General features: G+C 46.1%; 1 protein-coding gene across 1 annotated transcript in view; it reads left to right on the plus strand.

Annotated features, from left to right (window-relative positions):
* The window catches only part of LOC138738819 (eukaryotic translation initiation factor 1A, X-chromosomal), a 32,998-nt gene that overhangs the window by 938 nt on the left and 19,223 nt on the right, over positions 1-12,837 (plus strand). The window lies entirely within an intron of this gene.

The following is a 12,837-nucleotide window of genomic DNA, read 5'->3' on the forward strand; positions in this document are numbered from 1 at the left end:
CTTACTGCAATTATGTGAGATACTGATTGAGATTGCACCGAGGCAATTTGAGTTAAACGAGAACGTCTACAGATGCTGTGATTAGTTCAGCACATAAAAGTGCTGGAGAAAGTCAGTAAGACTTTCTTTATTTCGAATAAGCACAACAAATGTTTTGGGCCGGAGCTCTTTCTCAAGGCATGAGCAAAGAGCAAGCAGGATCCTCAATAAAAAGGCAGGAGAAGTGAGGAGGAAGTCGGGCAGGGGGAGGAGTACCCTGTCCATTCTTCTCTCCTCCACTCTTTCCCTCCCCCCCCCCCTTCTATTCAGGAGCCTGTCTGCATTTTGCTCATACCTTGACAGAGGCTCAAGCCCAAAACATTGATTAAATGTCTTTGCTCTCGATGGATGCTGCATGACCTGCTGAGTTTCTCCAGCACTTTTGTGTATTAAACTACATTCACAGTGTTGGCAGACTTTCTTGTTTAACTCCAATGTATGTTTGCCAGGTCCTGTCTAAAGATACTGAAATCAACATTCCCCACTTAAATATCCATGCCATAACTATAATGAAGTGTACAAAATAATTAGTTATTATCCCCAAAGTGCTTGGATACTGATAATTTATCAATTTGGTTAGCTTCATTCCAGAAGATTAAATCTAGCATTGTCCATCTCTGCTAGGATTATCCCTATCAGGAATATCCGTGACCTGGCTTAAAACACTCTCCTGGATCCACTTTAAAAATTCTATCCTCTTGTCTCAAACTAAGGTGATCCTAATTAATGGTAGTAAGTCAAAATTGCCTTCCTACTACAATTCCTCATGCATCTCTAGCCATTTTTCCACTGGCATCCTAGTTAATCAGCCATGCAGTGTCCCGGGATAGGAATCTGTTTCCACTGAACCATGTTTCGTTGAGATACTGACTGCTTTTCCACTGAACACACATCCTTGGGGATTGGAGACTACTTTAAAATGGAATGGATGGAAGTTGTCCTTTTTCCACTGGTTTAATCAGCATGCCGGCATCCACTGAAGCTGGGGATATGAATAGTGGCCGTCAACCCCTGGTGTGATTTGACTGTGTGGCATGCTGATTGTTTTCATTTTCCACTGGACCCTTAACTGGTTAATTCCTGGGACAAAATGCCAGTGGAAAAGGGGATAATGATTTATTTACATATCTGCTATTCTAACTCCTGATTCGTGTTTGTTTTTAATTTCTGATCTCTATCGACAAGGCCTCATTTGAAAATATATCAGTTATTTCAGTGACAATTTCATTAATCAATAGTGCAATCTCCTGACACCTCCTTCAATGCCCTGCTTCCCCTTCATCATGCCTGAGACTATCCAGGAATGTTGAGTTGCCAAGCCTTGTCTGTTCAGCCATGTCTCAGTGTGGCAATATTCCCACCTGCTGAACAATGCTGTTAAATTAATTTAGTCATGGAGTCTTGCAGCATGGAAATAGGTCCAGCTTGTACATGCTGAATAATGTGTTTAGTCCCAATTGCCCATAATCCAAGCCTCTCCCATCCAAGTGTTTCTTGAAGGAAGATAACTTGCTGTGTCTACCACTTTGTCTGGCAGTTCATTCCTCCGCCCACCACCCCACCCCCCCCTTAATCCCACCCCTCCTCACCATATAGTCTTGCCCTCTCCTCTTAGATTCTCCCACTCCAGGAAACACTGCCACTATTTACCTTATCAATACCTCTCATGCTATTCTAGAAGTGAGATCCCCTCGTAACCTCCTTTACTCTAAAGAAAACACGCTGAATTTATTCAATCCCTCACAATAACTTGCCTAATCTTGGCAACAACTTTGTAAACCTCTTCTGCATCCTTGCCAGTTTTATAATGTCCTTCCTACAGCTAGCTGACCAAACCTACACACAATATTCCAATCATGGTGTCTCCAAAATCTTGTACAACTTCAACATGATGCCCCAGTGCTTTGCATTGATCTATGAAGGCAAGTGTCCCAAAGGCTCTCTTCAATACTGTCCACCTGTTACTGTTATTAATGATCAATGTACTGGAACCCCTGTGTGTCTCTGCTCCATAACATTATTAACAGCAAACTCTGCCCTGGTTTGCTTTAATATATATTTACCTACATTCATACTTACATACGCACGCATGCGTGCACATACATAGGCACATGTAAAGGTCTTAGTAAGAAATGTTGAAGTACTCTAGTGGTCACAGCCCGCCAGACTGAAAAACGGCCCTCTACAACCACTCTAACGGTTGTTGCTGAGCCTATTGCTTATCTAGTTGGCTTCCTAGTTTGTATGTCAAAGCCTCAACAATTTCCTTGCCATCTTCCCATAATGTTCTGGGATGCACCTGGTCTGGATCCAGAGCTTTGTCCACCTTGGTACTATCGAAGACTCTAACACATTTTCATTATTGGTGCAGATATGCCGTAGGCTTTAGTTATCTCTCTCTCTTATTCTTCTCAACACATTTACAAAATATTCATTTAAAATCTTCCCTATCTCAAGTTCAGGAACCTCTGGTCCTACACGTACACACCTCTCCTGATCCTGAAGGGGACTTCTTTCCCTTATGACCCTTTTATTTTTAATATTTCTTTTTTGGATTCTCACTTTCAGTGTCAAATTTGTTTGTAACCTTTTTTAGTTTTCCTTTCCCTCTTTGTAATGCTCCTGCATTCCCTATATTCCTCAAGGGATTTTCTTGAATCTGGCTGCCTGAACCTGAAATATTCCTCCTATTTTCTTTCTGATCTTTGCCTTTATCTCTTGTTAACCAGGGTTCCTTTACCTTGCCTTTCCTGCCCTTTACCCTAATATTTTGCATCCAGCCAACTATTACTATCTGCCTAATCTTGTTGAAATTGTCCATGCCCCAGTATAGGATTCTATTTATTTATTTATTTTAAATTTTTTATTTTTCACACCATAAATCACGTTAGCCATGATATACACTTTTTCTTTTTCACACATATACAGTGACTTTTTCTCTTTCTCCTCCCAAGCCACCCCCCCACCCCCCCATCTCATCCATTTTAGGTATACAATCTAGGTTGCATTAAGCCAGTCAGACAATGTTGTCATTCAACAAAAATACACCAGAAATTCTACTGAGTCCATTCTTTTCTTCTCTTCTCCTTCCATCAACTTAGGTAATGTTTGTTCCCGGTAGGTTTTCGCTATTGTATTTAATGTAAGGCTCCCATACTTGTTCGAATATTTCAATATTATTTCTTAAACTATATGTTATTTTTTCTAATGGAATACATTTATTCATTTCTATATACCATTGGAGTGAGGCAGGCGGAGGCCCCGGTCCGGACAGGGAGTGGGAGGCGGCGGCCCCAGTCCGGGCACAGGGAGAGCAGCAGCGGCCCCGGCCCCGGTCCGGGCGAAGGGTAGATGGCGGCGGCCCCGATACGGGCAGGAGCAAGGGGGAGACGGCGGCCCCGGCCTCGGTCGAGTGAGGCAGGCGGAGGCCCCGGTCCGGACAGGGAGTGGGAGGCGGCGGCCCCAGTCCGGGCACAGGGAGAGCAGCAGCGGCCCCGGTCCGGGCGAAGGGTAGACGGCGGCGGCCCCGATACGGGCAGGAGCAAGGGGGAGACGGCGGCCCCAGCCTCGGTCGAGTGAGGCAGGTGGAGGCCCCGATACGGGCAGAGAGTTGGAGGTGGCAGCCCCAGTCCGGGCACAGGGAGAGCAGCATCGGCCCCGGCCCCGGTCCGGGCGAAGGGTAGACGGCGGCGGCCCCGATACGGGCAGGAGCAAGGGGGAGACGGCGGCCCCAGCCTCGGTCGAGTGAGGCAGGCGGAGGCCCCGATACGGGCAGAGAGTTGGAGGTGGCAGCCCCAGTCCGGGCACAGGGAGAGCAGCAGCGGCCCCGGCCCCGGTCCGGGCGAAGGGTAGACGGCGGCGGCCCCGATACGGGCAGGAGCAAGGGGGAGACGGCGGCCCCAGCCTCGGTCGAGTGAGGCAGGCGGAGGCCCCGATACGGGCAGAGAGTGGGAGGCGGCGGCCCCAGTCCGGGTACAGGGAGAGCAGCAGCGGCCCCGGTCCGGGCGAAGGGTAGACGGCGGTGGCCCCGATACGGGCAGGAGCAAGGGGGAGACGGTGGCCCCAGCCTCGGTCGAGAGAGGCAGGCGGAGGCCCCGGTCCGGACAGGGAGTGGGAGGCGGCGGCCCCAGTCTGGGCACAGGGGGAGCAGCAGCGGCCCCGGCCCCGGTCCGGGCGAACGGTAGACGGCGGCGGCCTCGATCCGGGCAGGAGCAAGGGGGAGGCGGTGGTCCCGGCCTCGGTCGAGTGGGGCAGGCGGAGGCCCCGATCCGGGCAGAGAGTGGGAGGCGGCGGCCCCAGTCCAGGCAGAGAGTGGGAGGCGGCGTCCCCAGTCCAGGCACAGGGTGAGCTGCGGCGGCCTCGGCCCCGGTCCGGGCAGTATGGACCAACCTAGGAGGGGAGGCAGGCCCCTCCAGCCCGGGTAAGAAACCTGCATAGGAGAAGGCCAATCCGATATAAAACCTACGACCCAAGGACCTCGCTGCCACGTCCCAGCTTGCTTGGCCATGGCACACGAACCATGGGTGTAAAGGGTGGGGCCAGTACTGTGCGCACTGCACTCCACCTAAAAGCTCCTTTGCGCAGGCCCGAGGACAGGTCCACGTCCTCCCCCTCCACGTCCTCCCCCTCCACGTCCTCCCCCTCCACGTCCTCCCCCTCCACGTCCTCCCCCTCCACATCCTCCCCCTCCACGTCCTCCCCCTCAAAAGATGCTCACAAACTCAAGCTAGCATGCTGGAACATCAGAACCATGCTAGACAAGGCTGACAGCCACCGACCTGAACGTCGGTCTGCCCTCATTGCACATGAACTCCTCAGACTTGACATCGACATAGCCGCTCTCAGTGAAGTCCGCCTGGCAGATGTAGGCAGCCTCCAAGAACGCGGCGCGGGCTACACACTCTACTGGTCTGGCAAGCCTTCGGATGAACGACGCCTATCTGGTGTAGGCTTCATGGTCAAGAGCTTCATTGCCTCCAAACTCGAAAACCTTCCGACAGGCCTCTCGGACCGAATCATGTCCATGCGACTCCCCCTTCAAAACAAGCGTCACATCACCCTCATCAGTGTCTATGCTCCAACCCTCCAGGCGGAACCAGCAGAAAAGGACAAGTTCTACACCGACCTGCGCAATCTCATCCAACGCACCCCTACAGCCGACAAGGTTGTCATACTGGGCGACTTCAACGCTCGTGTCGGCAAATACTCAGAAACCTGGCCAGGAATCCTGGGCAAGCATGGCGTCGGCAAGTGCAACGAAAATGGGCGCCTCCTGTTGGAGCTCTGCGCAGAACAGCGGCTTGTCATTACAAACACCCTTTTTCAGCAGAGGGACAGCCTTAAGAACACCTGGATGCATCCCCGATCCAAACACTGGCACCTCCTGGACTACATCCTGGTGCGAGAAAGTGACAAACGAGATGTGCTCCACACCAGGGTCATGCCTAGCACGGAATGCCACACTGACCACCGGCTGGTTCGCTGCAAGCTCAACCTTCACTTCAAGCCAAAGCCCAGGAACAATAAAGCCCCCAGAAAGAGGTTCAATGTTGGAAACCTGCAGTCACACGAAGCGAGAGGAAACTTCCAGGCAAACCTCAAAGCAAAGCTCGACGATGCAACCCGCCTCACGGACCCGTCCCCTGAAACCCTCTGGGATCAGTTGAAGACTACCATACTGCAATCCACTGAAGAGGTACTGGGCTTCTCCTCCAGGAAAAACAAGGACTGGTTTGACGAAAACAGCCAGGAAATCCAGGAGCTGCTGGCAAAGAAGCGAGCTGCCCACCAGGCTCACCTTACAAAGCCGTCCTGTCCAGAGAAGAAACAAGCCTTCCGTCGCGCATGCAGCCATCTTCAGCGCAAACTCCGGGAGATCCAAAATGAGTGGTGGACTAGCCTCGCCAAACGAACCCAGCTCAGCGCGGACATTGGCGACTTCAGGGGTTTCTACGAGGCTCTAAAGGCTGTGTACGGCCCCTCACCCCAAGTCCAAAGCCCGCTGCGCAGCTCAGACGGCAAAGTCCTCCTCAGCGACAAGATCTCCATCCTCAACCGATGGTCAGAACACTTCCAATCTCTTTTCAGTGCCAACCGCTCAGTCCAAGATTCCGCCCTGCTCCAGCTCCCTCAACAGCCCCTAAGGCTAGAGCTGGATGAGGTTCCCACCCTGGATGAGACATATAAGGCAATCGAACAACTGAAAAGTGGCAAAGCAGCAGGTATGGATGGAATACCCCCAGAAGTCTGGAAGGCTGGTGGCAAAACTCTGCATGCCAAACTGCATGAGTTTTTCAAGCTTTGTTGGGACCAAGGTAAACTGCCTCAGGATCTTCGTGATGCCACCATCATCACCCTGTACAAAAACAAAGGCGAGAAATCAGACTGCTCAAACTACAGGGGAATCACGTTGCTCTCCATTGCAGGCAAAATCTTCGCTAGGTTCTACTAAATAGAATAATACCTAGTGTCGCCGAGAATATTCTCCCAGAATCACAGTGCGGCTTTCGCGCAAACAGAGGAACTACTGACATGGTCTTTGCCCTCAGACAGCTCCAAGAAAAGTGCAGAGAACAAAACAAAGGACTCTACATCACCTTTGTTGACCTCACCAAAGCCTTCGACACCGTGAGCAGGAAAGGGCTTTGGCAAATACTAGAGCGCATCGGATGTCCCCCAAAGTTCCTCAACATGATTATCCAACTGCACGAAAACCAACAAGGTCGGGTCAGATACAGCAATGAGCTCTCTGAACCCTTCTCCATTAACAATGGCGTGAAGCAAGGCTGTGTTCTCGCACCAACCCTCTTTTCAATCTTCTTCAGCATGATGCTGAACCAAGCCATGAAAGACCCCGACAATGAAGACGCTGTTTACATCCGGTACCGCACGGATGGCAGTCTCTTCAATCTGAGGCGCCTGCAAGCTCACACCAAGACACAAGAGAAACTTGTCCGTGAACTACTCTTTGCAGACGATGCCGCTTTAGTTGCCCATTCAGAGCCAGCTCTTCAGCGCTTGACGTCCTGCTTTGCGGAAACTGCCAAAATGTTTGGCCTGGAAGTCAGCCTGAAGAAAACTGAGGTCCTCCATCAGCCAGCTCCCCACCATGATTACCAGCCCCCCCACATCTCAATCGGGCACACAAAACTCAAAACGGTCAACCAGTTTACCTATCTCGGCTGCACCATTTCATCAGATGCAAGGATCGACAATGAGATAGACAACAGACTCGCCAAGGCAAATAGCGCCTTTGGAAGACTACACAAAAGAGTCTGGAAAAACAACCAACTGAAAAACCTCACAAAGATAAGCGTATACAGAGCCGTTGTCATACCCACACTCCTGTTCGGCTCCGAATCATGGGTCCTCTACCGGCACCACCTACGGCTCCTAGAACGCTTCCACCAGCGTTGTCTCCGCTCCATCCTCAACATCCATTGGAGCGCTTACATCCCTAACGTCGAAGTACTCGAGATGGCAGAGGTCGACAGCATCGAGTCCACGCTGCTGAAGATCCAGCTGTGCTGGATGGGTCACGTCTCCAGAATGGAGGACCATCGTGTTATATGGCGAGCTCTCCACTGGCCACCGTGACAGAGGTGCACCAAAGAAAAGGTACAAGGACTGCCTAAAGAAATCTCTTGGTGCCTGCCACATTGACCACCGCCAGTGGGCTGATAACGCCTCAAACCGTGCATCTTGGCGCCTCACAGTTTGGCGGGCAGCAACCTCCTTTGAAGAAGACCGCAGAGCCCACCTCACTGACAAAAGGCAAAGGAGTAAAAACCCAACACCCAACCCCAACCAACCAATTTTCCCCTGCAACCGCTGCAATCGTGTCTGCCTGTCCCGCATCGGACTTGTCAGCCACAAACGAGCCTGCAGCTGACGTGGACTTTTTACCCCCTCCATAAATCTTCGTCCGCGAAGCCAAGCCAAAGAAGATTTTCAAATTATCTTCCATTTTCCAGTTTGACATAATACATTTTTTTGCTACGGCTAGGGCTATCTTAACAAATCTTTTTTGTGCATCCTCCAAGTCAATTCCAAATTCTTTATTTTTTATGTTACTTAGGAGAAAGATCTCTGGATTCTTTGGTATATTGTTTTCTGTTATTTTATTTAATATCTGATTGAGATCATCCCAAAATTTTTCTACTTTCTCACATGTCCAGATTGCATGAATTGTTGTTCCCCTTTCTTTTTTACATCAAAAACATCTATCAGATACTGTTGGGTCCCATTTATTTAACTTTTGCGGTGTAATGTATAGTCTGTATAACCAATTATATTGTATCATACGTAGCCTCGTATTTATTGTATTTCTCATCGTTCCAGAACATAATTTCTCCCATGTTTCCTTTTTTATCTTTATATTTAAATCTTGTTCCCATTTTTGTTTAGTTTTACCATTTGTTTCCTTATTCTCCTTTTCTTGCAGTTTAATATACATATTTGTTATAAATCTTTTGATTAACATTGTATCTGTAATCACATATTCAAGGTTACTTCCCTCTGGTAAACTCAAATTGCTTCCTAATTTATCTTTCAAGTAGGATCTCAGTTGGTAATATGCCAGCGCTGTATCTCCAGTTATATTGTACTTATCTCTCATTTGTTCAAAGGATAAGAATCTACTTCCTGAAAAACAATTTTCTATTCTTTTAATCCTTTTTTTTCCCATTTTCTAAAGGAAAGGTTGTCTATTGTAAAAGGGAGTAGCTTATTTTGCGTCAATATTAGTTTTGGTAATTGATAATTTGTTTTATTTCTTTCTACATGAATCTTTTTCCAAATATTGAGGAGATGGTGTAATACTGGAGAAGTTCTATGTTGTACCAATTTTTCGTCCCATTTATATAATATGTGTTCAGGTATCTTTTCCCCTATTTTATCTAATTCTAATCTCGTCCAGTCTGGTTTTTCCCTTGTTTGATAAAAATCTGATAGGTATCTTAATTGTGCGGCGTATAGGATTTTAATTTGATGAGCAGTTTACTCCTTTCTATAACTATCTTAAAGCTAATGGAATTATGGTCTCTGGTCCCAAATTGTCCCCTCTCGATACCTCCGTTATCTGACCAGCTTCATCCCCCAGTACAAGATCCAATATTGCCTTGTCTGATAGGCCTATCCATATAATTGCTGTAGTAAGTTCACCGGGATCCATCTAACCCCCTAACACTGTGGCATTCCCAGTCAATGTTGGGGAAGTTGAAATTGCCAACACTAATAGTTTTGCTATTTTTACAGACCTTGGCAATCTCGTTATTTGATCTTCTAGTTTCTGGTGACTGGTGTATACCCATCAAGGTGACTATCCCTTTTCAGTTCCTGATTTCCAGCCACACTGGCTCTCAAGACTACTGTGATAGCTTTTTTGACTCGTATTGCATCTTCCTTTCCCCCTCCCCCCTGGCCTTTTTCCACTGTTTCTATCACACCTGTAATCACAGTATCCCAGACCATTGAGCTGCCAGCCCTGGTCCTTCTTCAACCACATCTCAGTTATGGCTAGAACATTTTCTTGTTCTGTACCAATCCACACCCTAAGCGGCCTCTTTTGTTTAAATTAACACAAAGAAGTTTACGTCTTACCTTAAAGCTTGTCTTCCACCATCCAGTTCTGCTTCATTGGCTTCCTTTGCCATACACGCACTCCTTAAATGTTTTAGTACACCTCTCTCTATTTTTGATTTCCTTTTCCACCCACCTCACCCCCAACCCCTGCCAGACAACCTTAAAGTCTCCTGTGTGAAAGTCCCAATCTCTCTGTCAGTTTAGCTGTAATGTTTCTCTTGTACTGTCACCTCTGCTCCAGAAAAGATTGCATTAAAATAAATTGCTAGTTTGCCTTCAAGTCTTTCCAAATGTTTTATTGTTCCTATGTTTGTTCTGCCTTCTGATCAGATGTAGTTCTTCTTCTAAATTGACTGTACATTTCCCACCAAATATATACAGTAAAATTCTGGGTATCTTAAATTCAAGCATCTGGCAAAAAAAAGTCAAGGAAATAGACAGTCAGACAGAAATTTCAAATAAATAATAAATAAAAGTTTAACATGGTAAAAATAAATATTCTCAGAAGCAACACACAACCCCTTAGTGAAAATGGGAGTAAACATTCAGCCAGTGGAGCGACCCAGTTATGCCCCACCTGCAGCAGCTGTTTGAACAAAGTTTGAATAAAGTTTTTTGAATAAAATGGAGTCACCCAGGATGAAGAGTCAGCCACTGGGGCACTGTCCCAAAGTGTCTCCCTATCCCTGCCTAATAAGAGACTTTATTAGTATTTAGTCTGATAATAAAACTTTATCTAAAGTTGTGGGAGGGGGATTAATTATTATGGCAGCATGTGTAGTGATTAGCTCAATTCTGTTCAAATTTAATTTTTATAAGTTATGGAAATTACTTGATTAAAGTGAACTACATAATTAAGGACTACAAAATATTGATTTTAAAAAAAACTTTACATTTTGTACTGTTTATTTTTAATCCGGGTGTATTAGTTAGATATTGTAAGTGTGTGTCTCAGGCAACTGGAAAATTCTTGTAACAGGTATCTGCAATCCCTGTCGGTATCCGGCACTTAGTTTAAAGCCTTCAAGCAAGGATGTTGGACCTGTTTAGTTTAGATGCAACCTTTTCTGCTGGTACACGTCCCAACTACCCCAGAAACATTCCAAATGAACCAAAATAAGTTAAACCCTCCTTGATGCTCTATCCCTTTAGCCATTAACTCATCTGATCCATCCTCTTATTCTTGTACTTGGTGGGGGGGTTGCATTCATTATAACTACTTAATCTTCAATCTGCTCCTAACCGTGTGAAAGGACCTCATCCCTTTTTCTACCCGTGTCATTAGTGCTGACTTGGGGACACTCTCCACTTTCAAAATGTTCTGAATTTCTCTGAGATGTCCCTCACACTGGCAGCTGGGAGGAAAATTACCAGTCAGCAGTCTTGACCACAACCACAGAAATCTGTTCCCCTTACAATCTTGTTCCAATCATTCACTTTTGTCCAAAGTGAAATCAACAGTGCAACAAACTTGACTGAACCTACATTCCCCTAAGAGACCATTTGCTCCCATCAATTTCTAATAAGATATGAATTTTTTTGAGAAAGGGCAAGATTCCTGGTGGTCATCCACCCGTTTGTCCTTGTGCGCTGCTGGCAGTGAAGCCAGCATGCTAGCCATTGGCACCATCATATTATGAATGCTCTATCACAAGTCCATCCACAGCACCAGCCTTGCAATAGGTCTGTTAGGAGCTGAACTGGGAACTCTGCATGTTTCAAGGAACTGAAAATTTCTATGATTTCCCATATATTACAAGAGGAGCATTTCATGAGTCTAACTTCTCTTGCTTTAAGCTTAGGCTCGCCACGTAGTTATCCATGATTAGTTTAGAAATTTCAAATGTTGATTACACGAGAGACTTTCGACTTTAAACGTTGGCTGCTGTAATATAACGGCCCTGGCAGAATTAAACGAAAGTTGAAAATAATCATATGATTATAATCATATGATTATTCACCAATCAGCCTCTCACACTGGGGATTTTCTGTGCATTGGTGGAACTGGAAGAGTTCAACATTCAAAGGGCATTTAAACAGGCACATGAACAGTCAGGGAATGGAACGGTATAGGACATGAACAGATGGGATTCATTTAAATTGGGCACAATGTTCAACATGGATTTTGTGGGCTGAAGGGTTTGTTCCTGGGCTGTAAAATGTTCCATGAGCCACATGTATACTTTTTAATAAAAAATAACAAAGCATGTACAAGTAATGGGGCAGGGGTTTGCATTTCTAGAAAACAGGCCATGTTGCAAGTTTTCTGAACATGAAGGTGTGTCATCTGTGCATGTCAAGTTGCAAACAAAAAAATTAGTGTTGATTGGAGTGAATATTATTGAATAGCTCAATATTTTGGGTATTCAGTTGAGTTCTGTAAGGGTGAACTTATGTAACCTGACTACTCCTGGACAACATTCTATCTGGGCTCTGATTTAACAACTCTGTAATACATGCCTGATTTCCTCATGTTTTTAATTTATGTTAATTTAGCTGAAAAGGCTAGGAATTGTTTCCCATTTCTAACTGCCCTGAGAAGTTGCATTCTTCCTCAAAGGTATTTCCATGAAGTTCCTGAACAGGAATATTCAGGGTATTGATTTGTTTTTTTAAAGGATCAGTTGTATATATTAGGAAATGTGCAACTAGGTTATGCTTTTGTAGATGTTGCGCTGATAGAGCTTGGCTTTAGATAGTGGAAAGGTACCAGTCAAGTAGATTACTTTGTTTTGGGTGGCATTAAGATTCTTGGTTATTGAGTATTTTGAAGCAGTTGTTGATAGGTGTGCATGTTGGCCATAAATCAGGACATCGTGGCAAGAGCTACTTCTACTAGGATGTTGCCTGTCCTGTAGCCTGCTTGCTGGATTATTTCTTGATACGATATGGAGTAAATTTAGTATGTTTTATTTTATGGTGGGGATAGCATAGAACAGTAGAATACAGAAATGAACCCTTGCGATGTACAATATGTGCTGAACACTACCAAATTAAACTAAATTCACAAAATTGCTGGAGAAACTCAGCAGGACCCGCAGCATCCATAGTAGGAAAAGATGTATAACCAAAGTTTTGGGCCTCAACCCTTCATCAGATCTTTTCTGCTTACACATGATCAATACCTCTCACTCCTTGTATGTTCATGTGTCTGTATAAATGCTACTATAGTATCGACTTCCACAACATTTCTGCCAACTGTTCCAGACACCTATC

Source organism: Narcine bancroftii, chromosome 7 (genome assembly GCF_036971445.1).
Source record: "Narcine bancroftii isolate sNarBan1 chromosome 7, sNarBan1.hap1, whole genome shotgun sequence".
In the NCBI taxonomy this organism is placed as follows: domain Eukaryota; kingdom Metazoa; phylum Chordata; class Chondrichthyes; order Torpediniformes; family Narcinidae; genus Narcine; species Narcine bancroftii.